Here is a 26,925-nt window from a genome sequence, read left to right as displayed (position 1 = left end):
TCTTGGTGTGGACAAGCTAGAGGGACAACATCCGTGTCCTCAAGACGAATCTCAAAGGCGCAGACACGCAAAGACATCAAGAGGTTAGTGTAATCGTTCTTGATTTAATCTAGGGTTCTAAAATTAATCTGATTAATTTTAAAATCTTAAATGGAAAATACAGATCCAAAAAACATATTAAAAGAGTTTTAATATGTTGTTTACCATTGAAATCAAATAGATAAAAATAAATCTTGCATGATGCATGTGACCCTAGGTGAAAATTTTTGAATTCAATGGTATAAACTTGTGTTTTTCACGCTTCCGTTCCTTCACACATAGACTTTGGATCTTTGGGCCATTCAAATTCTTAGCATTGTCAATGAAAATTTCGCTAGGAAGGCCGTGTCGGCAGATAACATTATTCTTGAAAAATTTGAGGAATGTATTTTGCGTAATATGAGCATATGACGTTGCCTCAACCCATTTGGAAAAGTAATCAATAGCCACCAAGATGAACCTGTGCCCATTGGATGCTTTGGGATTAATAGGACCGATTACGTCGATGCCCCACATTGCAAAAGGCCAAGGTGAGACAAGATTAAAAAGCTGATAAGGCAGGACATTTATCGGATCAGCATAAATTTGACATTTGCGATACTTCTGAAAGTACTTAATGTTGTCTTTTTCCAAAGTAGTCCAGAAGTATCCTCGTCTCATGATTTGCTTGGCCATCATATGCCCATTAGCATGAGTAGTGCAATTCCCCTCATGAGTTTCAAAAAGGATCCTCCTTGCTTCTTTTGCATTTACGCACCTCAACAATTCGCCATTGGAGCTCCTTTTGTACAAAATTTCACCACTGGGGAAGTATCTTAGTGCCAATCTCCTAATCATTCTTCTTTCATTTCTGCTTGGCCCGGGAGGGTATTCCCCGATTTTGATATAGACCTGGATGTCATGATACCAGGGTTTACCATCTGTTTCTTCTTTGATCATGAAGCAGTATGCCGGCTCACTCCTTGCTTTGATTTGTAACACCTGTGTTGTCTGTCCCTCTCCCATATGAGTCATGACAGCTAGAGTGGCTAAAGCATCGGCTAATTAGTTCTTGTCACGGTTGAGGTGAGTGAAGGAAATCTCTTCGAATTTCTTGATCAATTCTAGGAGATACTTTTGATACGGGATCAGTTTGGGGTCTTTAGTTTGCCATTCCCCTTTGACTTGGTAAATTATCAAGGCCGAATCTCTGTACACCTCTAATTTCTTGATCTTCATTTCGATGGCAACCTGTAAACTCATCACACAGGCTTCATACTCTGCAACATTGTTGGTGCAATCAAACTTTAGCTTGATAGCTATTGGAAAGTGTTTTCCATCTGGGGATATCAAAACTGCTCCAATCCCATTACTGGACAAATTGACTGCTCCATCAAAATACATTTCCCATACGTCATTCGATTCTTTGTCATCGCTGCTGACTTCATTAACATATTCATTGGGGAATTCAGAATCCAGGGCTTCATAATCCTGGATCGGGTTTTCTGCTAGGAGATCAGCAATCATGCTTCCTTTTACTGCCTTTCTAGTCATGTAGACAATGTCATATTGAGAAAGTATGACCTGCCATTTTGCTATCCTCCCTGGCATGAACGGGCTTTTAGATACATACTTGATTGAGTCCATTCTGGAGATGAGCCACGTTTTATAATTCAACATGTAGTGTTTGAGTCGATTTGCCGTCCATGCCAATGCGCAACTAGTTTTCTCTAGGAATGAGTATCTTGACTCGCAATCATTGAATTTCTTACTTAAATAGTAAATGGCTCTTTCCTTTCTCCCCGTGTCATCGTGCTATCCCAGAACACAACGTATCGAGCTCTGTTGAGCTGCCATGTACAAAATCAATGGCCTTCCCGTCACTAGAGGAACCAATATTGACAGATTTGACAGGTACTGTTTAATTTTTTCAAAAGCCTCTCGACGAACTTGATCCCATTTTGCGGTGTTATTCTTCTTGAGTGATTTAAAAATGGGCTCAGCTTTAGCAGTGAGATTGGAGATGAATCTTGAAATGTAGTTTAGCTTTCCCAGGAAACTACGCACCTCCCTTTCTGTCATTGGGGAAGGCATTTCTTGAATGGCTTGAACTTTGTCTGGATCCACTTCTATTCCCTTCTCGCTTACTATGAATCCCAATAGTTTACTAGACCTGGCCCCAAACACACACTTAGCCAGTTTCAGTTTTAGTTGATACTTCCTGAGCTTTTCGAATACCTTTCTCAACACCTGTATGTGACTTTCTGCCTCTCTGGATTTGATAATCATATCATCCACATATACTTCTACTTCCTTGTGCATCATGTCATGGAATAATGTGACCATGGCGCGTTGGTAGGTAGCTCCGGCATTCTTTAATCCAAATGGCATCACTCTATAGCAAAATACCCCCCACTGGGTGATAAAAGCAGTTTTATCTTTGTCCCCCTCATCCATAGGGATTTGGTTATACCCCGATGCCCCGTCGATACATGAACATCTTCCCAACCCTGTAGCATTGTCTACCAGCACATTTATGTGTGGGAGAGGGAAATCATCCTTTAAGATTGCCTTATTGAGATCCCTGTAATCAACACATACCCTTACTCTTCCATCCTTCTTCATTACAGGGACAACATTAGCTATCCACTGAGGGTATTTGACCACTTCCAGGAATCCAGCATCATACTGCTTTTTGACTTCATCCCTAACTTTGAGCAGCGTATCGGGGTTCATTCTTCTCAACTTCTATTTCACTGGAATCGTCCCAGGAATCAGAGGGATCTTATGCGTTACTGTTTGAGGATCCAATCCAGGCATGTCATCATAGCTCCACGAGAATACATCAATGAATTCCTTTAGCAGACTGACCATACTCTCTAATTCTCCGTTATTCATGACCTTAAGTTCTCTCTTCATTTCCTCAGTCCCTAGATTTATGGTGTGCATTTCATCCCCATGAGGCACCAGGGAAGGTTCATCTCTTTCGCCCTATTCTTCTACAGATTTTTCTTTGGAATCACTCGAACCAATGGCAGTTATGGGAGTTTTAAAATTAACACATGGAATTTCATAGTCAATTGAATTATTAGGTGTGGATTGGTTAATGGTCCTGAAGAAATGAAAGTGGAGTATATTAAAAAAAATGGATTTTAATAGCAAAAGGAAAAGAGAATTGGATACAAAATGCGCTATTAATTTATTAATACATTTATCATAAAAAAAGGGTCCATTTATAGCATTACACTTGTCATCATGGACAGAATGATCAAGTGTTGATAACACAATGCACTTTACTCGAGTTTGAGCACGGGGATATCTTCTACTTCCCAATTATCAAGTTCTTGCCCTTCAGCGATTAGTGAAATCAGTGCCTCAGACAGGGAGTCAAGTTGTATGACATCGATGGATGGTTCTTCAGGAGACTCTTTACTTTCTTCTGGATTCTCAATAATTGGTTTGGTAAAAACATCTGTGATTGTCGGGATAACTTTCGCTTTCCCGACTGTTCTGTTAAACCTTTGGTCCCTGAGAATATTCCTCATTCAGAATCTTCCATCCATTAGAGCATCTTCCTCATATCCCAAGCTGAAGTGACTGATCTTCTTAATAGCCGGTACAGGTTCGACAATCCCCTGTAATGCGGTGCCCAATCCCTTACCCTTTTCATAGCCACCCTTCAACATCACCTTTGCAACCATTGCCGTAGCCCCTTCATCTCTCGAGGTAGTTCTTTGTAACTCTAGTACTTGGAAAGAACTTTCCAAGGATCTTTCGGTTGTTTTAACATAAGGAACCGATTGAGGCTTAGTGACTAGCATGGCTTCCTTCCCTTTTATGGTGATGATCTTGCCGCTCATAATGTATTTGATCCTCTAATGCAAAGTTGAAGGTACCGCATTTGCCGAATGGATCCTAGGTCTCCCTAACAACATGGTGTATGCAGGCTCGATATCCATTACTTATAATGTGACATTAAAAGTGCATGCCCCGATCTGAAGCGATAAATCGATGTCCCCTAGTACCTCTCTCTTTGTACCGTCAAAGGCTCTTACTACCATGGCACTTTGGCATATGGCTGATGGATCAACAGGTAGTTTTACCAAGGTGGCATTAGGCAAGACATTAAGGGCAGATCCATTATCAATCAGGACTTTAGCAACTATGCACCCCTTACACTTGACTGTCACATACAAAGCTTTGGTATGCTTCAAGCCAGCCAAGTGTACTTCATCTTTCGAAAAAGTGACAAAATTGGACACCTGAATTTGCCCAACTATTTTCTCAAATTGACCCAGTGTGATATCGGGGGTCACAAAGGCCTAGTCCATAACTTTTTGCAAGGCTTGGTGATGCACTTCCAAGCTTAAAATCAAGGACAGCAAGGAAATTTGAGCAGGTGTCTTCCTTAACTGCTCGATGATGTCATATTCGCTTTGTTTCATGATCTGTAGCAGCAGTTCCTCCTCTTCTTTCTTTTTAGCAGGTTCCCCTTTCTCAACCCTTACAGCCCCTTCCTCCATATTTTCTTGTGGCTCTCCCATTTTTACTTTCCCCTTCTTCTTTTCTGACTCGTCATTTCCATAACATCTCACACTCCTGGTTATAAATTATACTTCCTGATCTTGTGGGGGCAAGTTACTGGTTGTGACAGGTTTTAGGTCTGGTTGGGGAGTAGTATTGTTGGAAGGTCTGTTTAGGTCATCTTGAAGTGCTCGTGTGGGGCGAAGCATGCCTTAGGAGGGGTGATGGGTTGAGTGTGGGTATGGTTGAGGGTAGGAATTGGGGTGCACTTGGAGGTTATAGTTCCAAGGCACTGCATGGGTGTTGGTGACTGGGAGTTGAGGCGGGGTTCGAATGATCGTTATTGGTGGTGTTGGTGTGTTGGGAGCAGAAAAGACTATTCTTGGATTGGGGGTAGAGGCATCTCGGCCAAACCTTGTTGTGTTCACTTCGCCCTCTATCCTTGACCTCCGCTGAATTCTCAAAGTTCTGAGTGACAGCATTCTCTGAACTTTCTGCCTGAATTCGGCACAGTTGTGCAGCTCATGGTTAGCCGCTCCTCCGTGGTAAGGGCATCATGAACTGTGTTAATCACTTCCCGATCCGGATCCCTGAGGGCATAGATATCCCTCTCTTACCGCCATTGCAAAAATCTCCTTGAAATGAGGAATCAGCTGATCTACCTCCAAAATTGATCTTTCATCCCAAGGTTCTATCACGTTCACGTCATTGCCCGTACCATGATTAGGTAATGGGTTTGAAGTGACATTGGGAAGAGAGCCATTTCCCTCAATTTTAAGCCATATGTTTCTGATCAGAGCTTGTACCCTTCCCCGAAGAGCTCCACAATTATCAGTTGAATGCCCCACTGCCCCACCATGATATTCACATCAGGCACTAACATCATACCACCTAGGATATGGTGGTTGAACTGGGTCAACGGGCATGGGCACTATCTAATTTATACCCAATAGGTATCGGTAGATTTCACTGAGCGGAAGGGGGGAGAGGTGGATAAGGATTTCTTGGTGGTCTTAGGTTGGTTTGAAGAGCAGGTGGTCTCAACTGATTAGGTTGGCTAGGTGGTCTGGGGTGGTAAGCAGCTTGAGGTGGATATTGTGGGCGAGGGTAAGGATAATTTGGAAAAGGGGGTGAAACATTTTCTATTATTGGACTCTGGATAGGAGGGTATGGTCGAAAGTTATTTTGAGGGAGTGGTTATTGAGTTTGCCTGGTGATAGAGTGTACATCACCTTCCTTCTTCTTTCCAAAACCAGCAGTTTTCTTTGCAGAGTTTTCTCCAGTCAACTCCTGCAACCTTCCAATCCTGAGGTTAGCTTCAATTCTTTCGCTGGCTTGGATAATGTTGGAAAAGCTATTGGACGTATTTCTGATCATTAAATTGAAGTACGGGGCCTTCAGGGTTTCAATGAAGAGAGAGCAAAGCTCATTGTCAGTAACTGGAGGATATACCTCAGTTGCCTTCTCTTTCCATCTCTGTGCATATTCCTTAAAGCTCTCCTTCTCTTTCTGTACTAGATTCTGAAGGTCTCTTCGTGTTGGGACGACATCGCAATTGAACTTGTACTGCTTGAGGAAAGCATCAGCCAAATCTTTCCAGGAGCGTAGTTTGCTCCTATCCAGTTGTATGCACCATCGCAAAGCTACCCCGGAGAGGCTTTCATGAAAGAAATGGACCAGAAGTCTGTCATCTTCTGTGAGGGTGGACATCTTGGCTATGTAAGTGGCCAAATGGATGTGGGGTCTGAATTTTCGGTATACTTGTTAAAGTCCGAAACTTTAAACTTAGGTGGTACCACTACATCTGGTACCAATCTCAGTGAAGATACATCAACTGAGCCATACATGTTCAGACCTTCTATAGCTCTTAGTCTTTCCTCTAGAGCAGACAACTTCTCACTTTCTTTTTCTTTATTTTCACCCCCTGCTACATGAGCCATGCTTCTGGTCGGGAAATAAGTTGCAGGGTGAACTAAAGGGATTGGTATGGAAGGGTGCAATTCGGCGTTTGAGACAGCCAGATGATAAGAAAAGGGTAAGTCATTATTTGGGAATGTTGGGTTGATAGTGATCATCGGATAAGGAATAGGAGGCTAGAAGGTGAAAGAGGTTGAAGTTTGATGGGAATCAACAGTCATTGCGAGTGGGGGAGGTACTGGTAAATTCGGTTCTGGTGTATGCCGAATGGTTTCTCTACTCTAGGACATCTCTTTCATCAATTTCATCAACTCTGAGACTTGGTCTCTTAATTCTAAAACTTGTCCTTGTAGGTTCTGCACTTGTTCCTAGTCTTCCATTATCTTCTTTGCTTGGGACCTTGTTAAGTACACTCTTTTTGGTCGAACTGCTTGCTCGATCGGTTTGCTTTGTTTGGAGCAATGTTGATTTCCTGTGGAAAGTTTTTAATTAGTTTTAAATTTTATTAGAGTTAAAGATCCTAGCTAGACAAAGGATACGATAGCAGATAACCGCCAAAATGGAGTCTGCAAAAGGCGAATTGTGTCAACTTTATCATGGCATCACTCGATAGTCCAACAGTGAATGACGGGATCGTATGCGTGTCTATGATACTTGTCCATATGATGCATTTGTCTTTTCACATAACCCTAACGAGGATAGTTCCCATGGGAGTTACACTATTCATTCATATTTTGCTAAATATGGTTCAAACAATTCATTAATCACTATGTTAATTGTCACACCCTACCCCTCAGTAAGATGTAACATGATCCCATAGTACATCTAATGATTTACCGTACTTCACCTACTGGTAACCCATTAAATATACTACAAGAGATTTTAAAACCTTTTTCTTTCATTTTGGAAGTGGTGAGCATTTTGGTAGGAATTAAAAACATTTAATTGAGTTTGAAAACTAGTTAAGATTTTTGTCCCATTTTATTTTTCCGTAAATTTTATAAAAATTTCGACAGAGTGTCGTCTATAATTTGAGAAAACAGTTCTTCAAAACCTGAAAATAGAAACACTCCCAATATATTTCTTAATCACAACTCCATTTGCAACCACCAAACTTCAAATCAACAGCAATAGCAACACTTCAATTCAAAATCCAAATTTCAAATCAAGAATTAATATCTCAAAACATTTCATAACTCATGCATATTGCATTTTAAATCATTAATTTACAATCATAAGTTAATTTACAGATGTAAAATCTCAAAAATAATATTATTACAATTTTGTCTGCACAACTGCTCAAATTACAGAGATACATATGCATACTATCATATTTACATCAAACTAAACTACCAGGGTCTAGACAAATACCCGTACAAAAATTCTTCAATTGTGTTCCTCTCTAATTATAGCAGCTCGCTCTGCTGCTATGTCCTTTTCTCTATCTGCGATAGCAAGTTAAAGCTATCGCTGAGTATATAAATACTCAGTGGTGCATAATAAAGCATAAAATGCATAATATAAAACATTTATGAACAAATCATCATTCAAAAATCTCATAATCGCATTTCACAATTTTTTTTTCTCAAATCACATTTATAACAAATCATAATTTTCAAAGCTTAATATAGCACAACTTGATCAAACAATTTAATAAACATAGTATTGTCAAACAATAACACAACTTAGGCCATGACACAAAATTTTTGAACATATCGTGTGTACATCACAACAAGGCATACTCACCCCACTAAACGAAATCAATGAGGGAGGTGGCTAGCTAGCTAATGAGTACTCATCCAAACTCACCCCTCAGACTTGGAAGCCAGAGAGGGAGGAATATAGTCAAATATCAAACTCACCCCACAAGTGGAGGAGGAACATATTAATATTGCCATGCCAAGTGTGAATTAAAAACAATTTAAATCAAGTTATTCAAATATTTTATACAATTCACAAATCATATTTCATTCTAAACTTTTCATTTACAAAGTAGGCAACATACTATTTTCCAAATAATATTTTTAAAGCCATAACAATCAAAATTATTCATAACATTTATTTTAAGAATTGTCAAATAGAAACAAAGAATTTTAAGTTTATTGTGCACAAACCTTAAGCGAGTTGCCTCTTGGCCTTGACTCGATTCCTCAGTGTCACACCCTACTCCTCGTAAGATGTAACATGCTCCCGTAGTACACCTAATGAATTACCGTACTTCGCCTACCGATAACCCATTAAATATACTACAAGGGATTTTAAAACAATTTTCGTTCATTTATAAATTGGTGGGTAAAATTTCTCAGATATTAAAAACCTTTATTTAAAGTCCAAACATAAATCAAATTTTTAAATATTTAAAATCTCCGCAATTTTTACAAAAATTTCGGCAGAGTGCCGTCTGTATTTTGAGAAAATAGTTCTTCAAAACCTGAAAATAAAGACACTCCCAATATTTTTCTCAATCACAACTCCATTATTCAATTTCATTTCCCAAATCAGCATAAATCACTCAATACACAGTGTAAATTAAATCAAATATTAAAACATCTTATTGAGGTAAACAATTTAATTTTCACATTCATGGGAGCATTAAAATTTAATAGTGCAAAACTTTATAAGTATATAAAATCTCAAGATAATATTACAATAATTTGTATTTGATTACAATCGAAATATATATATTACAAAAGTGTTGGTACAACTGCTCAAAGAAATTTCATCAATATAATTACAGAATTACATCAAAATCTAAAGTACAAGGGTATACCTATGATATACCCGAAGATAGTCTCACTATGTCTTTTCAGAAATCTTGCTCAGCTGCTTTATTATTCCTTTCACCTGCGACAGCATACAAAGCTATCGCTGAGTGGTGAACTCAGTGGTGCACAAACTAATAATTTAAAACTTAATACAAATTATTCTTAACAATTCATAATGAATAAAAATTTAAAATTTCTAAATTCTTCAAAATCCATGACATTCAAAAATCATTATTTTCATTCATGCAAATTATTCATTTGAATAACATTTTGATCAATTAATAACTATTTATTTACATTTCTTTTAAATTTCGAAACAATACAAAAATATTTTGAATCACTAACAAATTATTTATTTCAATCACAATTTATCAAATTATGCATAATTTAAAAGGCGTTGCCAACAATTCACACAGTTGAACCCATGACCCAAAATTCAAATAGATGCCGTGTTGTACACCACGACATTTCAAACTCTCCCAATAACCGAGGCTAAAAGGGAGAAACAAAGACTAGCTAGTATATATGAGTACTCATTCAAACTCTTCCCCAACTGGCAAGCCAGAGAGGAAGAAACTCGCCCCATCTAGTGGAGGAGATATCTCATTAGACAAGCTAATGAGAATTCACAACAAATTTTGCCATGTCAACTGTGGTTTCAAATCATATTCAAAACAATTTCTATTTACAAAGTGTTTACAAATCATCAACATATTTAATCATCATAAATTCATGCTCAAGGTTGACAACACATCAAATTTAAAATTTACGATTCTCAAAACCATGCAATAAATCCTTAAATGCATAAGAAAATTTATATTTAATTTATACAATTTCATTCAACAAATTATAATTCTCAACACATCAAAATTTATAAATCATAAAATAAACTTATTCAAATCAATTTAGAAGTAAAAATATAACAAAAGAGTTAGTTGTGCACAAACTTTAAGCGAGTCGCCTCTTGGCCTTGACTCGATTCCTCGGGTTCTTTCCCGGTGTTCTTTTCCACTGAAACACACAGTTTCACAGTGTTTTAGTATCATAACTTAAATAAATTTACATTCACTTATGCCTAGCTCTAATGTGCTAAACTTGACGTTCTTTAAATTTTGTGTTTCGGGGTTACTATTCACTATACTATTCAAGTCAATTTGTTGACTTTCTAAGGCTTAATAGGTATGGGAATTCTAACTTCACCCACATACCACATTTTGGTCACTAAATTTGTTGGTTTTGGTTGTTTACTTAAATTCTAAGTCTTTTAGGCAAATTTGCAAATTTTCAGTTTTAGTGTCTTAAGTTGCACTATTCCATTGGTCATTTTTCTGTTAGAATTTGGCAAAACTTCCTTCATAGAAAATGTTCCCTATTTTCTTAAGTTTATTCTCCTTTTTGAATCACTCCAATTGGAGTTTTGTAACTTAAGTTATAGCCATTTGAACCATAGCTGCCGGATTGGACTTAACCTAGATTTTTGGGCAAATTCTGGTTCTGGCAGTTTTAGGTCACCAAATTTGGGTGGCCAAATGACTTGGTTAATGGCATAATTTGGATTTATGTTCTTCATGAAAGTTTTAGGTCTATATCTCATCTGTTCACTGGTAAAATTTCAGGTCATTTAGACCTGCCTAGCTCAAGTTATGGCCATTATTCATTTGGTCAGTTTGTACAGGGCAGACTGAGATTTTCCGGATTTGGTCAATTTGTTCACTAGGTTTTGGTCACTTTTTGGGCATGGTTCCCAAATGAAAATTGTGTCATTTTGTGTCTATTTTCATTACCAATTGGTCTCATACCAATTGGACTTGTAAATTTTCAGTTTTGGTCCCTCAAAGGGACCTTGGTCCTGCTGCCTGCAGCATGACCACATTGAATCCGAATTTAAACTCAACTCCAACACTTCCAACACACTTCATTTGGTCACAAATGACCATTTCTCACCTCAAACTAGGTCAAACACATCATTTCACCATTTCTCCAAATTTTGTCTCCCAAACCCTAACTCACTAATTTGTTGCATTTAACCAATTTAATACCTATACACATGCTTCTTCAACTCAATCAAGCTTCCTAACACATTTAATTCATTCAAAACACATCATATTCTCATACATCCATGGCTGGCTGAAAGTCACTAAAAGTCCCCCAACAATTGTTTCCTTTGATTTCTAGATTAAAATCTAAGTTAAATTAACTTAATACATGTGCATCAAAACTAAAATTTCAAAGAAAATTACTTACCTTCACTTGAATTCCAATTCTTCAATTTCACTCCCTTTTTCCTTTTCTTTTCTTCTTCAAATGCTTCCCCAAGTGAAGTTAACAAGTTTTTATGGATTAATTTATGGACAAAATAAGGTTAAGTGGGTGGAATCAAGCTTGTAACCAAGCTTTAATGGTGGATTGTCAATGGAGGTGAAAATGGGTAGGGCGGCCAAAACTTAAGGAAAAGGGAAGAAGTGATTTTTCTTTTTAATTTTTAGGTATTTTAAATGAAATTTTATGTATTAGACTTGGTCAAAAAAGTTGAGAAAATAAAATTAATTTTTTGACATCACAATGATGTCATTCACATGATGCCATATACCTTTTTCTTTTCTTTTTCAATTTTCCTTAATTTTTCATTTATTTTTCTTTAGTTCTTCAATTTAATTCTTGATTATGAAATTTTCTTTTCTCCGATTTTATTTGACAGTTAGCTCAGGAGTCAGCTTTCGGGATCAATTGACCAAATTGCCCCTTGTCGGTTCAATCCGGTTTGCAAATAATTTAATATTTCTTCTGGCTCCCTAACCTAATTATTTGACTGGCTTAACAATTCTTTTTCATGATTTTCTTTTTTCCACTATGTTCGTAATGGTCCTAAGGACCGTGGCGTCAAATTTGAGTTTAAATTGACTTCGCAATCCTTCCCGAGAAGGTCACCCATCACTGTGACTCTCGGCTCGTTTAACTTCTTATGTTCTGTTTTTCTTATTTATACTTAACTAATTGACAATTACTAATTATTTGAGTTTATGGCTTATTTAGTTGTTTTAAGTGTGATTCTAATCCCCTTAATTGTCCGGACCGACACCGGTCACCGAAACAGTAACATATACCAAGCTATGAAAATAGGGGTGTTACACTCTGGTTCTTTCCAGGTGTTCTTTTCCACTGAAACACACAGTTTCACAGTGTTTCAGTATCATAACTTAGCATAATTCTAAAAATGAATTTAAATTCACTTTTACCTAGCTCTAATGTGCTAAACTCGACGTTCTTTAAATTTTGTGTTTCGGGGTTACTATTCACTACACTATTCAAGTCAATTTGTTGACTTTCTAAGGCTTAATAGGTATGGGAATTCCAACTTCACCCACATACCACATTTTGGTCACTAAATTTATTGGTTTTGCTTGTTTACTCAAATTCTAAGTCTTTTAGGCAAATTTGCAAATTTTCAGTTTTGGTGTCTTGAGTTGCACTGTTCCATTGGTCATTTTTTTGTTAGAATTTGGCAAACCTTTCTTCATAGAAAATGTTCCCTATTGTCTTAAGTTTATTCTCCTTTTTGAATCACTCCAATTGGAGTTTTGTAACTCACGTTATAGCCATTTGAACCATGGTTGCTGGATTGGACTTAACCCAGATTTTCTGGGCAAATTTTGGTTCTGGCAGTTTTAGGTCACCAAATTTGGGTGGCCAAATGAGTTCATTAATGGCAAAATTTGGGTTTGTGTTCTTCATGAAAGTTTTAGGTCTGTATCTCATCTGTCCACTGGTAAAATTTCAGGTCATTTAGACCTGCCTAGCTCAAGTTATGGCCAAATGAACAAATATTATTCATTTGGTCATTTTGTACAGGGCAGACTGAGATTTTCCAGATTTGGTCAATTTGTTCACTAGGTTTGGTTCACTTTTTGGGCATGGTTCCTAAATGAAAATTGTGTCATTTAGTGTCTATTTTCATTCCCAATTGGTCTCATACCAATTGGACTTGTAAATTTTCAGTTTTGGTCCCTCAAAGAGACCTTGGTCCTGCTGCTAGCAGCATGACCACATTGAATCTGAATTTAACCTCAACTCCAACACTTCCAACACACTTCATTTGGTCACAAATGACCATTTCTCACCTCAAACTAGGTCAACCACATCATTTCACCATTTCTACAAATTTTTGCCTCTAAACCCTAGGTGCCAAACCCTAACCACACTAAATCATAATCATTCAACACCAATAAGCTCACATACACCTTTAAATTCACCAAGTTCATGCATACATATATCAAACCCTAGTTGACAGAAATTTAGATTTGGTCCTCCACAAATGTTTTCTTTTGATTTCTTTAGTTTCTAAGTTACTTTAAGCATATTTGCATGAAATTTAAAGAAATGATTTAGAGTTTATTACTAACCTTTGTGTAGCAATTTCTAACTCCCCTTCCCTCCAATTTGCTTTCGATTTCTTGCTCCTCTACACTCTTCAAGATGCAAGGATGCGGTTTAAGTTGATAATTTAGGGAAATTAGGGTTTAATTAGTGGATTCCAAAGCTTGAGTGCAAGCTTCCATAGAGGTTTAGAAATGGAGAGGGAGAGAGAGATGGGAGACGGCACTTAGGGAAGATGACCATTTTTTTTTCTTTTCTCTTTTATGAATCTTTATCTTGTGGAAGACCAAAATATCTAATTAATTAAATATATTAATTATTATATTTATGGCATCATGCATGATGTCATGCATGATGTCATCTCCCTGCACTTTTCATTTTCTTTTTCTTTTTTTTTTATTTTTCTATTAGTTCTTTAATTTAATTCCCGACTCCGAAATTTTCTTTTCTTCGATTTTATTTGATAGTTAGGTCAGGAGTCAGCTCTCGGGGTCAATTGACCAAATTGCCCCTTGCCGGTTCAATCCGATTTGCAAATAATTCAAGATTTCCTCTGGATCCTTGACCTAATTATTTGACTGGCTTAACAATTCTTTTTCATGATTTTCTCTTTTTCACTGTGTTCGTAATGGTCCTAAGGACCGCGGCGTCACATTTTACGATTCGAAATTTGAGTTTAAATCGACTTCGCAGTCGTTTCCGAAAAGGTCACCCATCGCTGTGACTCTCGGCTCGTTTAACTTCTTATGTTCTGTTCTTCTTATTTATACTTAACTAATCGGCAATTACTAATTATTTATGTTTATAGCTTATCTAGTTGTCTTAAGTGTGGTTCTAATTCTCTTAATTGTTCGGACCGACACCGACAGTATAATAAACCAGACTATGCAAATAGGGGTGTTACATTAATACATAGCATTCTTTGCTATTGCTTAGGTTCAGCAAGACTCTTTAAAATACAATGACATCTTTTGAGGTACTCATAGAGTCTTTCTTCTTATCTGGCAGGATTGAATGTCTTCAAGGCGTACTCAGATTCTAGTAGGAGCTCTTGTTTCCCTTGTGCTATCATTCTTTCTAGCTGGTCAACATTTTCTCTCAGTTCTTGATGAAGGGTTGCTTGCCTTTCTTTTTCTTTCCTTTCTTTAGCACATTCTTTCAAAATGTCATTAATAAGCTGTGCCTGCTCCTTCAATTCAAGCTTTTTCTTTTTGCTTTCCTGTTTATACTCTTCCATAAGTATTTCCTGATATTCCAGTTTCTCTTGTAATTTGCCATTCTGAACTTTTGCCTCTCTCACTGCACCTTGAAGCAAGGTCTTTTCTTTCTCCCACTGTACTTCTTGTTCCTCAAATTCCCTTTTTCTGCTATCACTTCTTTTCTGAGCCTTTTTACCTCCTTTTTTAGGATTTGCTATCGGTCTTCCAACTGCCTTATACGTTCTTACAATTGCTGGTTCTCGGCGCTCGAACTCTGTAGAGAGCTGACCAACTTGGCACTAACTTCTTTTGAAAGAACTTCCTCATGAGGCGTGCTTCCCTTAGGCTCTGCTAGTTTGGAAACTTGATACCCTTGGTCTCTGCTTGTTCTCCATCTGAGATAATCTTCCGTGGTGCTTGGCCCTTTAGGCGACCGTTCAATCATGGTGACCTTTTCCCAAGATTTGTGAAATGCTTTCAGTTCTTCCTCTCTATCGAGTTCATGATAGAAATGAGCTTGATGAAGTCCTTCAATATTGGGCATGAATTGGGTTGAACCGAATTGCCTCATTACCAAAGCTGGGATGTAACTTGTGCATCCGGTCAATCCTATTAGAGGTACCAAGTGATTATCCCTTGTACTGAATAAAATAGGTTAGCCCATAGTCCATAGCTTCCTCCAGCAATAGTTGTGATTGTTAAAGCTTAGAATCTGCTCTTGCCACTGTAGTTCATTCTTTGGAATTATTGCCAATCTAGCCATTTTTTCGATGAGAGGCTGGTCGGGATACCAGGTTAATCCCTTAGTTTCCAAAGGACAGATGTGGCTGAGGATCCAAAGATGTAGCAATTAGGAACAGCACTTGATGGTCCCTTTACCCTGTCTTCGGCAATATGTTAGAGTCAAAAGGGTCTCTGCTAGGATGGCAAGTATTGGGTTGATATTTTGCTTCTCTATCGCCTAAAATATTTTCGTAACACTGTAAGTTATAACTCCCAAAGGCCTGGGAAACAAGATTAGGCTGTAAATTCCCAAAGCTAGTGCCAACGAAGCCTGTTCCCATTGCTTGCTCTGAATATGCAGATCCAGATGCTTTTTGATGTAAGTCCAATACCACCCATGTGTGCTTCCCTTGACGGTTTCCTTTGCCTTTGCTTCCTCTGTAGATATGTCACACCCTACGCCTCTGTAAGATGTAACATGATCCCGTAGTATACCTAATGAATTACCAAACTTCGTCTACTGATAACCCATTAAATACACTACAAGGGATTTTAAATCTTTTCTTATTTCTTTTTACAGTGGTGAGCACTTTTGACAGGTGTTAAAAAGTTTTTTTAATCGAAGTTAAATCACATATTAGGTCTAAAATAGCAACAAATTTTATAAAAATTTCGGCAGAGTGCCATCTGTATTTGGAGCAAAACAGTTCTTCAAAAACCTATAGAAAACACTTCCAATATATTTGTTTCAGTCCCAAACTCCAATATGGCTCAACACAAATCAATTTTCTCAAACATAAGTCAAACTCAATTCAACATCACTTTCAGTAGTTTCAAAAATAGAATGCAAAATGACTAAGTATTTCAAAGCTGAGATAAGAAAATTATAATACAACATTTTTACAGGCTAAAATAATTTATAACTTTAGTTTACAACTGCTCAAGAACAAGTATAATATATACATATAGTGCACATACATTGCAATAATATTTACAAGAAAGTGGTATACTCAATATACCAGGCAAAATCCCAAAGTGTAGCACAAGCAGCCTACTCTGCTGCTCTGTCTGTTTGTCTACCTGCAACAGCAATGAAAAAAGCTATCGTTGAGTAAAATTTACTTAGTGGTGCGCAATAACCATTTAAAATGCGGTATATAAAACATTTATCGACAATTTACAATTCCAATAATTCACAATTTCATGTCACAATTTTCAAAGCTCATATAACACAAATTTGATCAAACAATTGAATAACACAGTGTTGCTAATCAATAACACAACTTAGGTCACGACACAAACTTTTCCGAACATGCCGTGTTGTACACCACGACAAGGCAAACTCACCCCACTAATCGAAATCAATGAGGGAGGTGGCTAGCTAGCTAATGAGAATTCATCCATACTCACCTCAGACTGGCAAGTCAAAGAGGGAGGAATATAGCGTACCTATAAGAGCACTTGCAGGCATTACGTATCGCCATCCTTGCAAGCTCCTGGGCAGAGAGTCACTGTAACATCCTCCCGGTAGCAATTCCGCACAGTCTACTGTTTCGGTGACCGGTGTCGGTCCGGACAGCTAGAACGTCCGGAAAAATATTCAAATCAAAGTGAGGGACCATAATTAACTCAAATATTAATGAGAAAAATTTAGCAAAAATTTTAGAAATAAAATACAGTTAAGTCAAAAGAGCCGGTGCCCAAGCGATGGGTAACCAGAGGTAAGTTGCGGTTCTCGCAACGAGGAGCCCTAGACCCGGGGCAAAAATTATAAAATAATTTTTGGGACTCCAGAGAAGGGTTATTGAGGTTCCTATGGCATTAGAATGCCAAGAAAATACCTAGAAAAATATTTCAATCGGTACAACCAATTTTGACCCGTTAAGCCAAACGGAGGGCATTTTGGTCATTTCGCCTTCAGAGGTGATTTTTGGCCGACTTGTCCAGTTGAGTAAATAATTAATATGACATAAAATATGAAGAAATATTGCTAGAAATTAAATTGAAAATGAGTAGTGGAGGAAAGAAAAGAAAAATGCAACAAATGCAAATTATGACCTCAAAGTGATGTCATTAAGGAAATGTGGACCAATCACAAATAAGCCATCCTTTGACTAACAAATTAAAGAGATAAATAAAGACTAAAGAAGACCAAAATTCCAGCAGCCCTTCTTCTCCTTCAAAAACGTTTTTCACCTCCTCCCTCACTCCTCCATTAACAAACTTTCAAAAGCTTCATTTCTCATGCTTCCTCACCATATTTCCTCAAGACCCCAACACTAAAATGAACCCTTGGACCTAGAGGAAGTGTTTGGCAGCCAAGAGAGTACAAGAAAAGTGAAGTTGAGCTTGAAGAAATCTGCCCTACAAGAGGTTAAAGTGAGGTTAGTGCTTATTTATATAAGTATTTCTTTTATTTCATGTTAGGAACTTGAAATTGTTGTGAAATGGTAGATTAAATGAACTAAACTCATGTGTATGTACCCTATGAATTTTTGGCAGCCCTAGGATGGAATGAGTTTGATTGTATTAATGGACTTAAAGTGAATTGGAGATTATGTTTAAAGTGTATAAAAATAAGGATAATGAAGTAGTTGGTTAACTAAGGTAAATGGCATAATTCATGAATTTGAATTAGGGTTTTGGGGAGTGAAAAATTGAATTGGCTTAGGAAATTGTTAGGGCACATTTTAATGGACAATTAGTGACCATTTTAGGTATGTTGACCATAATTAGAACTTAAAAATAGTATGGTAAAGTGAAAGTGAAATCTGCCCTATGACAGCAGCATAGGGACTGAAAATTCAGTCCCTTTGCACTGCCATAACTTGGGCTGTGTTAGTCCAATTGGTGTTTGGCCAATTGGACATGAAACTAGGCTTATAATGGCACATTTTTGCTGAAGAAACCATGCCCAAAAGACCAAAGCAAGAGGACCAAAACTTGGCCCCAATCCGGACACCCTGCACAGCCCTCTGCAGAATTGACCAAATGAACAGTAACTGTTCATTTGGCCATAACTCACTGTAGATTTGGTCAATTGACCTGAAATTTTTACAGCAACAAGTTAAGACATAGACAAACAACTTTCATGAAGAAACCTACCCCAAATTATGGCCAGAACCTAACCCAAATGGCAATGGCAGCCACTGTTCAAACCTGCAACTCTGCAGATTTTGATTTGAGCAGCCATGTTTGGATGACTATAACTCTCTCTAGAAAACTCGGATTTAGGCGATTCTTGAACCGATGGAAACCTAAGACATAGTAGAACATTTCATATGAAGAAAGTTAGACCAAATTATGAACTTAACTTGGTCAAATTACTGACCAAAGTTGGACCAAAAATCTGCCAGCACCCAATATAGCAGCATGAATAGTGCACGTGAACAGTAAACTTATTTTGGCCATAACTTGAGCTACAAAACTCCAAATGGAGTGATTCAAAAAAAGAAATTCAACTAGACAAAATAAGGAACAACTTTCATGTTTACCATTTCCTCAAATTCCCACTGTAGAAATATCAAATGGAACAATAAAGATGAAGCACCAAATCTGAAAATTTTGCTCAATTAGCATTAAGCTTAAAAATGGTATTAGCAACCAATACCAACAAGTTTGAAATACAAAATGTGGTATGTTTGAGGTGTTAAAACCAATACACCTATTTTCTATCCAAAAGTCAACATTTTTGTTGACCAATGAGGTGAATAGTGACACCAAAACCAAAAATTGGCAATTTTGCCAAAATGACCTAAGCCTTGAGAAAGTGACCAAAACCAACAAGTTTTGAATACAAAATGTGGTATGTTGGGAGTATTAAAACCAATGTACCTATTGTTTATGCAAAAGTCAACTTTTTGTTGACTATTGAAATGAATAGTGACATGAAAACTTGAAATTCAAAAATTGCGAAACTTAAAAATGCAAAATGCCCTAGTAGGCCTAATGTGATTGGTTTGGATAGTTTGGCATGCCAATAGGGTATTGTGATAGCAGTACTGCGAAAGGAAAGGCTTTATGCCCGTATTCATGGCTTTTATGCCCGCATTCATGGCTTTTATGCCAATTATGTGATATCATGGCTTTTTAGCCATACCGTTATCGTGGTTGACGTTCTGCGTCCCATGGTATGACGGCCCGAGGCACCGCGGTGTCCAGTGCCAACGACCCGTTATCCAGTCCAGTCGTCCAGTATAGGTTACTTGGGCATGGAAAAGTACAACTGTAATTGAACTGACTGTTAAAGAAAATACGAAAATCAAATATCAGGAATAATTACGATAGAATACAAAGAAACTTAATATCATGAAACATGATTAGCCCTCGACTAAACAATAAGTTAAGTTAAGTATAATGAAAATCCAGTACAATTAAATTAAGTATTGAATGAATAAGCAAAAGAGATTAGCAAAAGAAACATAACAAAATATAAATTGCGAGCAAATGCAGGACTTGAAATACAATACGGATAGAATACATTATATACCGCTAGTATTACTGAAAAGTTATAAACTAAGCACTTCCAAAGAGGAACAAACTAGTATATAAGATCGTTGATACTAGAAATACCATACCAAATTAAATTGATTCTTGAGTATCTGAATTATCGTTTATTTCTTTCTTTACTTGTATATATTATTTCTGGTTATATTATTGCACCACTAAGCAGAAATGCTTAGCGCGATGGAATTGCTTCCTCGCGCAGTCTTCAAGGTAAAACCAGTGGTATCGATCGAGATTTTTGGAGTCGGATCTGCGAAGTGTCGGAAGAGTTCAAGATTGTCACCTCGGCAATGCATGTAGATAGGGCTCATTTTATACATGTTATGTATATTGTTCATTCCTAGCACATTGTAAATTATTTGTATATCTTGTACAAAATAAACTCATGTAATTAACCTATGAATTATGGAAGCTATTCAAAGTAAGTATTTTAGTATGTGAATTGAATTTGAGTTATAATGAGATTATACTTGTGAATATTGAGATATTGAAAATCTAATGAGATTTCTGAGAAATCTGGATACTGTATTGAGATACATTATGTTTGACAATTTTTGAGACTATTAAGTTTGAGAAATTGAGTATATATTGAAATTGTCTTTGGCAGGTTCAGAAGAATTGTTAGTCCAAATTACAGCCGACACTTTGTCGGATTATCGTTAAAATTTTTGAAATTTCCAATTTACTTAGATTTTGATAAAAGTAAAAATAGCCTAAATCTTTAATAAAGTTTATGAATAAATAAATCAAGAACTGTAATGAAATCAGATAAAATAGAGTGCTCCGGCACACTGAGTGGCATAACTTTCTCGGCTACATTGTAGTCGGGTAAGGGGTGTCACATTTAGTGGTATCAGAGCGCGGTTTAGGCGTTTCTGGACCTAGATAGATTGCATATCATGCATTGCATTCATATGAGTCAAGGTGACACTAATGCAGATCTGTTTTCTTGATTATTTTAGGTTAAGGTATGGACTCAGAATCGCAGAGGGCAGTAGAAGAAGAAGTAGTAAGCCGTATTCCGACTGGTAGTAATATTGAAAATCGGGGAGATCCTGCTCCACCAGTGCAAGAGGTGCCTGTACAACCCCAACAGGCCTTGTTTGAGCAGATGACTGGATTCTTTCGACAGATGACTGGGGTTGTTCCACCATTGTCTCAGCAGAAATCACCTCTAGGAAAAATTAGGAAGTATGGAGCTGTAGATTTCAATGGTCGAAAGGAAGATGATTCTGCAGCAGCTCCATTGCACACCAGAACAGAGTTTGGAGTGTGCAGTTTCGTTGTTACAAGAAGCTGCATATCGATGGTGGGATGTCGTAACCAAGGTAGTGCCACCAACAGACATAACTTGGAAATTCTTTCTGATAGAGTTCAGAAAGAAATATATTAGTTGTGTTCACGAAGAGGAACATAAGAGGAGTGGTGATCAGCAAAAGGGGAAATTTGGACAATCTAGTAATAAGAGGCCGAGAGAACAGTTAAGTCAGACATATGATCAAAGTAGGAGATCTAGACCCAAGCCTATACCCAGGAGAGATCAACCAGAAACACTAATAGTGAGTGCACCAGGATTAGCAAGAAAATGTGGCCATTGTAACAAGTGGCATAAAGGTGAATGTAGGGGATTGACTGGAGCCTGTTATAGATGTGGGGCCATAGACCATCGTCTGAAAGATTGTCCTAAGAGGAATATACCACGGACCCAGACAGAGGCCGTGGAAGGACCAAGTACAACAGTAACACCACTTCCAAATGTCACCCAAGCCGGAGAGGAGCAAGAAGCCCCAGATGTGAATTTGAGGTAAAATATTTCTTTTATGATATGCCTAAGTGTATAATGATAGATTCGAAAAGACTAAATGGTACCATGTATACAAAAGAAGTAGACAGATGGAGTAATAGAAAGGTAAAAGAATTATCTTAGAACCAAAAAACATCCAGTAAATTTCGAGGACGAAATTTTTATAAGAGGGGAAGAGTTGTAACATCCTCCCGGTAGCAATTCCGCACAGTCTACTGTTCCGGTGACCGGTGTCGGTCCGGACAGCTAGAACGTCCGGAAAAATATTCAAATCAAAGTGAGGGACCATAATTAACTCAAATATTAATGAGAAAAATTTAGTAAAAATTTTAGAAATAAAAATCTGATTAAGTCAAAAAGCGGTGCCCAAGCGATGGGTAACAAGAGGTAAGTTGCGGTTCATAACGAGGAGCCCTAGACCCGGGGCAAAAATTATAAAATAATTTTTGGGACTCCAGAGAAGGGTTATTGAGGTTCCTATGGCATTAGAATGCCAAGAAAATACCTAGAAAAATATTTCAATCGGTACAGCCAATTTTGACCCGTTAAGCCAAACGGAGGGCATTTTGGTCATTTCGCCTTCAGAGGTGATTTTTGGCCGACTTGTCCAGTTGAGTAAATAATTAATATGACATAAAATATGAAGAAATATTGCTAGAAATTAAATTGAAAATGAGTAGTGGAGGAAAGAAAAGAAAAATGCAACAAATGCAAATTATGACCTCAAAGTGATGTCATTAAGGAAATGTGGACCAATCACAAATAAGCCATCCTTTGACTAACAAATTAAAGAGATAAATAAAGACTAAAGAAGACCAAAATTCCAGCAGCCCTTCTTCTCCTTCAAAAACGTTTTTCACCTCCTCCCTCACTCCTCCATTAACAAACTTTCAAAAGCTTCATTTCTCATGCTTCCTCACCATATTTCCTCAAGACCCCAACACTAAAATGAACCCTTGGACCTAGAGGAAGTGTTTGGCAGCCAAGAGAGTACAAGAAAAGTGAAGTTGAGCTTGAAGAAATCTGCCCTACAAGAGGTTAAAGTGAGGTTAGTGCTTATTTATATAAGTATTTCTTTTATTTCATGTTAGGAACTTGAAATTGTTGTGAAATGGTAGATTAAATGAACTAAACTCATGTGTATGTACCCTATGAATTTTTGGCAGCCCTAGGATGGAATGAGTTTGATTGTATTAATGGACTTAAAGTGAATTGGAGATTATGTTTAAAGTGTATAAAAATAAGGATAATGAAGTAGTTGGTTAACTAAGGTAAATGGCATAATTCATGAATTTGAATTAGGGTTTTGGGGAGTGAAAAATTGAATTGGCTTAGGAAATTGTTAGGGCACATTTTAATGGACAATTAGTGACCATTTTAGGTATGTTGACCATAATTAGAACTTAAAAATAGTATGGTAAAGTGAAAGTGAAATCTGCCCTATGACAGCAGCATAGGGACTGAAAATTCAGTCCCTTTGCACTGCCATAACTTGGGCTGTGTTAGTCCAATTGGTGTTTGGCCAATTGGACATGAAACTAGGCTTATAATGGCACATTTTTGCTGAAGAAACCATGCCCAAAAGACCAAAGCAAGAGGACCAAAACTTGGCCCCAATCCGGACACCCTGCACAGCCCTCTGCAGAATTGACCAAATGAACAGTAACTGTTCATTTGGCCATAACTCACTGTAGATTTGGTCAATTGACCTGAAATTTTTACAGCAACAAGTTAAGACATAGAAAAACAACTTTCATGAAGAAACCTACCCCAAATTATGGCCAGAACCTAACCCAAATGGCAATGGCAGCCACTGTTCAAACCTGCAACTCTGCAGATTTTGATTTGAGCAGCCATGTTTGGATGACTATAACTCTCTCTAGAAAACTCGGATTTAGGCGATTCTTGAACCGATGGAAACCTAAGACATAGTAGAACATTTCATATGAAGAAAGTTAGACCAAATTATGAACTTAACTTGGTCAAATTACTGACCAAAGTTGGACCAAAAATCTGCCAGCACCCAATATAGCAGCATGAATAGTGCACGTAAACAGTAAACTTATTTTGGCCATAACTTGAGCTACAAAACTCCAAATGGAGTGATTCAAAAAAAGAAATTCAACTAGACAGAATAAGGAACAACTTTCATGTTTACCATTTCCTCAAATTCCCACTGTAGAAATATCAAATGGAACAATAAAGATGAAGCACCAAATCTGAAAATTTTGCTCAATTAGCATTAAGCTTAAAAATGGTATTGGCAACCAATACCAACAAGTTTGAAATACAAAATGTGGTATGTTTGAGGTGTTAAAACCAATACACCTATTTTCTATCCAAAAGTCAACATTTTTGTTGACTATTGAAATGAATAGTGACATGAAAACTTGAAATTCAAAAATTGCGAAACTTAAAAATGCAAAATGCCCTAGTAGGCCTAATGTGATTGGTTTGGATAGTTTGGCATGCCAATAGGGTATTGTGATAGCAGTACTGCGAAAGGAAAGGCTTTATGCCCGTATTCATGGCTTTTATGCCCGCATTCATGGCTTTTATGCCAATTATGTGATATCATGGCTTTTTAGCCATACTGACTGCATACGTGGTTGACGTTCTGCGTCCCATGGTATGACGGCCCGAGGCACCGCGGTGTCCAGTGCCAACGACCCGTTATCCAGTCCAGTCGTCCAGTATAGGTTACTTGGGCATGGAAAAGTACAACTGTAATTGAACTGACTGTTAAAGAAAATACGAAAATCAAATATCAGGAATAATTACGATAGAATACAAAGAAACTTAATATCATGAAACATGATTAGCCCTCGACTAAACAATAAGTTAAGTTAAGTATAATGAAAATCCAGTACAATTAAATTAAGTATTGAATGAATAAGCAAAAGAGATTAGCAAAAGAAACATAACAAAATATAAATTGCAGAACCGTACAGACTTGAAATACAATACAGATAGAATACATTATATACCTGCTAGTATTACTGAAAAGTTATAAACTAAGCACTTCCAAAGAGGAACAAACTAGTATATAAGATCGTTGATACTAGAAATACCATACCAAATTAAATTGATTCTTGAGTATCTGAATTATCGTTTATTTCTTTCTTTACTTGTATATATTATTTCTGGTTATATTATTGCACCACTAAGCAGAAATGCTTAGCGCGATGGAATTGCTTCCTCGCAGTAGTCAAGGTAAAACCAGATGGTATCGATCGAGATTTTTGGAGTCGGATCTGCGAAGTGTCAGAAGAGTTCAAGATTGTCACCTCCTCAGCAATGCATGTAGATAGGGCTCATTTTATACATGTTATGTATATTGTTCATTCCTAGCACATTGTAAATTATTTGTATATCTTGTACAAAATAAACTCATGTAATTAACCTATGAATTATGGAAGCTATTCAAAGTAAGTATTTTAGTATGTGAATTGAATTTGAGTTATAATGAGATTATACTTGTGAATATTGAGATATTGAAAATCTAATGAGATTTCTGAGAAATCTGGATACTGTATTGAGATACATTATGTTTGACAATTTTTGAGACTATTAAGTTTGAGAAATTGAGTATATATTGAAATTGTCTTTGGCAGGTTCAGAAGAATTGTTAGTCCAAATTACAGCTGACACTTTGTCGGATTATCGTTAAAATTTTTGAAATTTCCAATTTACTTAGATTTTGATAAAAGTAAAAATAGCCTAAATCTTTAATAAAGTTTATGAATAAATAAATCAAGAACTGTAATGAAATCAGATAAAATAGAGTGCTCCGGCACACTGAGTGGCATAACTTTCTCGGCTACATTGTAGTCGGGTAAGGGGTGTCACAGTCACGCTTCGCCACAGTTCATGCGTGAGAGTTCCCAAGAATCATAGGCGTTACGTATCGCCGTCCTTACTTTGCTTTGATACCACTAAACACATTTTATCTCAAAATTTCCATTTACAAAGTAGGTAATACAATAACTCTCAAATAAAATTCCCAAAGACAAAACAATAACAAATTATTCATAACTCATTTCTCCAAATAAAGTTTCTAGTAAAAGCAGTGAATATAAAAAGTATTGTGCACAGACCTGGTTTGAGTCGCCTCTAGGCCTTGACTCAATGGTCCTTATGCTTTTCAATATCCTTTTCAACTGAAACACACAATTTAAAGTGTTTCAGTACTCAGTTAAATTGTTTCTAACAATAAAATCAAATATCTAAATTTTCTTAGTACTATTCCCTTCAATTCATTTCATTAGTCAACCTATAATGTTGACCTTTGATGCACTCTAAGTGAATAAATTTTAATGTTACCAATATGTCACATTTTGCATTTCAATATGCTACCAATATAGTACAATTTACCATTTTTACAAGTTGGCATTCATTGCCAAATTATTTCAAGCCTCATTGTATGTAAATGTCAAGTTCTCAATTTTTGTGTGCTAGATTGATCTAGCTTAAAGTCTTATTTCTCTTGCTTTTTAGCTTCTGGTCAAAGAAGCAAAATTGTAGCTCTATGTCTTATTGCACTCGGAGTAAAATTTCAGGTCATTCTAGTTGTATAGACCAAGATATGATCAATTTACTAAAGCTGGATAGATTGCACTAAAATGGCAACTTTAGGTCATTTTTAGGTCATTTCTGGTTCTGGCAGTTTTTATACCCGAACTTGTGCAAGCCATTTGACTTGCTTATGGTCATTTATGGGTTGTGGTGTCTTCATAAGAGTTGTAGCTTTATGTTTAATCTATTCATGGTAAAAATTTGAGGTCATTTGGACCTGTTTTGAGTGAGTTATGGCCAAAACACTAACTGTTGCCCAAATGGTCAATTTTCAGGTTTTCAAGTCACTAATCCGGATTTGGTCATTTTTCAAGTCCTTTTCTGGATAGAATTTAGGTAGACTTTCTTCATGAAAGTTGGCACATTTTGTGCCTAGTTTCACCTCCAATTGGCCTCATACCAATTGGAGTTACACACTTAGGGTTATAAGCCCATTTGCACACTGCCCTCTACATGCCTTTCAAACACCAAACCAACACGCATTCACCAACTATCTCCTCACTTCTCCATACCATTCTGC

Source organism: Hevea brasiliensis, chromosome 9, assembly GCF_030052815.1.
Source record: "Hevea brasiliensis isolate MT/VB/25A 57/8 chromosome 9, ASM3005281v1, whole genome shotgun sequence".
Classification (NCBI taxonomy): domain Eukaryota; kingdom Viridiplantae; phylum Streptophyta; class Magnoliopsida; order Malpighiales; family Euphorbiaceae; genus Hevea; species Hevea brasiliensis.
Note: the sequence above shows the minus strand (reverse complement) of the source record.